Source organism: Gavialis gangeticus, unplaced genomic scaffold (assembly GCF_001723915.1).
Source record: "Gavialis gangeticus isolate Ggan-Ray unplaced genomic scaffold, GavGan_comp1, whole genome shotgun sequence".
NCBI classification, from domain to species: domain Eukaryota; kingdom Metazoa; phylum Chordata; order Crocodylia; family Gavialidae; genus Gavialis; species Gavialis gangeticus.
The window spans coordinates 101,274,360-101,277,826 of NW_017729024.1; positions in this window are offsets into that span (position 1 = coordinate 101,274,360).

Here is a 3,467-nt window from a genome sequence, read left to right on the forward strand (position 1 = left end):
TGATCACCAGAATGTCAATCGTTGACTTCTCAACCTCCTTGAAGCATTCTGGGAGTTTTAGTGCGTTGTTAATTATGCTAGGCCTTGCTTAGCATAAGCACTATCTCACAGGCAGCCCAGTGGGATGCAGGGTCTGGGACCCCAGCACGTGGACACAAACAAGAGGATGCATGAGTGAGGTGGAAACATTACCACTTCTCCTTTTTTTCCTTTTTTCTGTTGCACTCTTTCATTTTTTTATTTTGACTGAGCTGCATCCAGAAGGGGCCCAGGAGTGGACTAACACCCCTATGAGCAGAATTAGCTAAGGGCAAGTGGTTAGGACAGCCAGCCACCTGAATAAGGGCACTGTTGAATTAAGAGTGCTCAGTAACTTACTGAGGACTCGTGAGGTCTGAAAATTAATTAGAGACCTATTTGATTTTGAACTTGACTTGGACTGACATGATTCATGAATTAATTTCAAACATTGTTGCCTGATGAATTTTGATCATGGACTGTGATGATTTCTCAGTTAAGACTGAGACTCCTTTTTTTTAATAGTGAATTAATTAATGAAAGTATTTGATTTGTAACAACTCCGGGGCAGTCAAATTAATTACACATGGGATGTCCCTTTAATCAAGACATCCTTTGAGGAAGAAAAACACCAAACTTAGCTGGTTGCCTATAATTTGAATACTGAACACCATAGGGCTGGTAAGCTGCAGTGGTGTGTGGATGGGGTGTAGGGGCAGAGGAGCCCCAAGAAACATGTACATAAAGCATACACTAGGGAAGTCAACAACATACTTTTAATCTCCCTTATTTTGACCTTAAGATCAAGACGTGGCAGCTGAGACCTCCCAAGGGAAAAATACTCGACATACCAATGTGTCAGTATAGACAGGGGCTCATTCCTGGTCAGTGCAGTCTTGAGCCGCTCGTCACTTACTAGTCTGGCACAGGCGGTTACATTGCATTTGAAGGCAGCAAATTTACTCACAGTTACTGAGGTTTACTGAGCAGTAAGCGTGTGCACATGTAGATGCCCATGCTTACTGCATAGTAAACTAGACTACTTCGCAGTAAAGTGTCCCGTGTAGAAGCACCCACTTTTGACAATTTGGCCGCATCCTCTGTCTTAGTTTCTTGCCTACACAGGAGGAATAGTACAGCTTGCTCATCTTTGTAAAGTACTTTAAAATCTATGGCTGAAAAATTCAATATATAAGTGATAATTGATACCAACCCATAAAATCCCATTAGTAATGACATTTCTGGAATTCTCTGAACCATACTAAGCTACGCTTACCACTGTAGAAAGGTTTTCCATACTGGCCACAACAGTTTCATATGTATGTATATGATTCAATCAATTAAAATATTATATCATATACAGAATAGGGCACATAGAATAAAGCAAACTCAGCGCCAGTGCCAGCCTTAGGGGAGGGTGATGTGGGCGACCTCCCAGGGCTCCATGGTCAGGGGGTGCCACACACACATACACACACATACATGTGTGAGCAACCCAAACTCAGAGCAGCACTCTCTCCCCACCCTGCCTAACCCTGGCCAATCCCCATCCCAGGCAGGAGAAGCAGTATCCAACCCAGCCTGCCCCCCACCTCTAGATGCTGCTCAGGAGGAGCCAGGCTGGGCACATGCAGTTGGGGGCAGGAGTGCCTGCTCCAGTCTGCCCCCCTTGTGCCCGCACAGCAGCAACAGTGCCTGCCCACCCGCCTGCCTGGTGCACCATGCCACTTTGCCTCCCTGCTGAACTGTGCCCCACACCCCTGCTGCTGCTTGCAGTGGCGCCAGTCACTTGGGCAAGTAGGGAAGGTACCAAAATACAAGTTAACTTAGGGCACTATTTTCCCTTAGGCCAGCTCTGCTCAGTGCAGTAGATTAGTTACTTAGTTGTATCTTGCTTATCTTACTATTTTAATCAATGATGCATGCACACACTGTATTTCTTATAAACTCCAGTGCTATGCAACTTCTGAACTGGACCTTTCAAAAGAGGAACGTTTCACACAATATAAACCAAATTTTAAAATGTGCCTTAATTCTCCCAGAAGAATCTGTTGCTATAAAAACTAAACACAGGGCAATCATGGGCACAGTTTGCAAGCACAATTTTAGATGTCTTATATTTAAACAGTTAATGAAAAACTATAATTTTCCTCAATGTATATGCATAAGATTAAGAATAACAGAGTGTATAAAGTGATGAATATACCCCACTCTTAGATGGGAAGGGGGAGGGCAAATAATCAGTTTATCCTAGAAAATGTTTTATATTATTGTTCTTAGACTACATATCACTAACACAAAGGGTTATGAACATTCCAATGTAATGGCATATTTTTTCATTTAAGATCACAAGCATTTATTTTAAATTAAATTTCTATTTGAAAAAACATTTTTTTAAATTTGCTTTACTTTTTCTTATTTTACCTCATGTGATAGTCATTTTTATGGTCAGGATCATGTGGGTATTTGTATATCTTCTACTACCACTAATGTCCATATAGTAGCATATTACAAACAGTAATCAACAGTTTGCTGCACAAACGGCAAATTTCACTCTTCCTAGAAAGAGAGTACACCACATTCAGGTTCCAGTTAAGGGCTAGAAAGAAGGGCACCTCAGAAACTTATTCATAGAAAGAGGCATAAGTATTCCTAGGAAAACTTCCCCAGCTTTTATCAGATGCTATGAATGGACTTGCAGAAAGTAAGGACTCTACATAGTACAAAATTTAAAAAGGTAAAAAAGGTAAGAGAAGGGGAAATTGCTGAGAGAAGTGAAGGTGGATTGAATATATCAATAGGGATAAATAAGGCAGTTAACTCACTGAGGTACATACAGGATATACAAGCTAGTAATCACTGTAGAACATATTTGCATATTTCTCTTTTGAGAGATATTGATATGTAAGTATGGCTGAAAGCAATATAGAGATGCACCGTAGGACCCAGCTGCATGTTACATACATTATGCAATTATATCGTTAATCACACAAGAAATTTAAAGCAGCCAAATGTGTCAAGTAATTATCACATGATAAAAATGACTATACAGCTATGAGAAGAGCAACCGGCTATAGAGTTAGTGCTTGAAAATGTATAGCAACTCTATATAAATGGTTTATATCCAGCATTAATTTGAATATGTAGCAAGGCCCTTAGGGTGTCTATACATGTGCTTGGGCCGGGGGGAGGGCGTTTAATTAGAGTGGCTCTGTGAGCTGCTCTAATTAAAACACCCAGAGCATCTCGTTTATCAGTTGGACAAGCTTTAGATAAAGCACCCCTACCACCATTTTGAAGTGTAGGGACACTGATACACAAGACATGGAGGCTGACTGGAGCATGGTAATTACCATGCTGTGGCAGACTCAATTAATCGAATCTGTCCTGCTGTGCTGTAATTACAGTGTGTTGGAACAGCCTCCACACTTGCGTATACGCACCCTTAG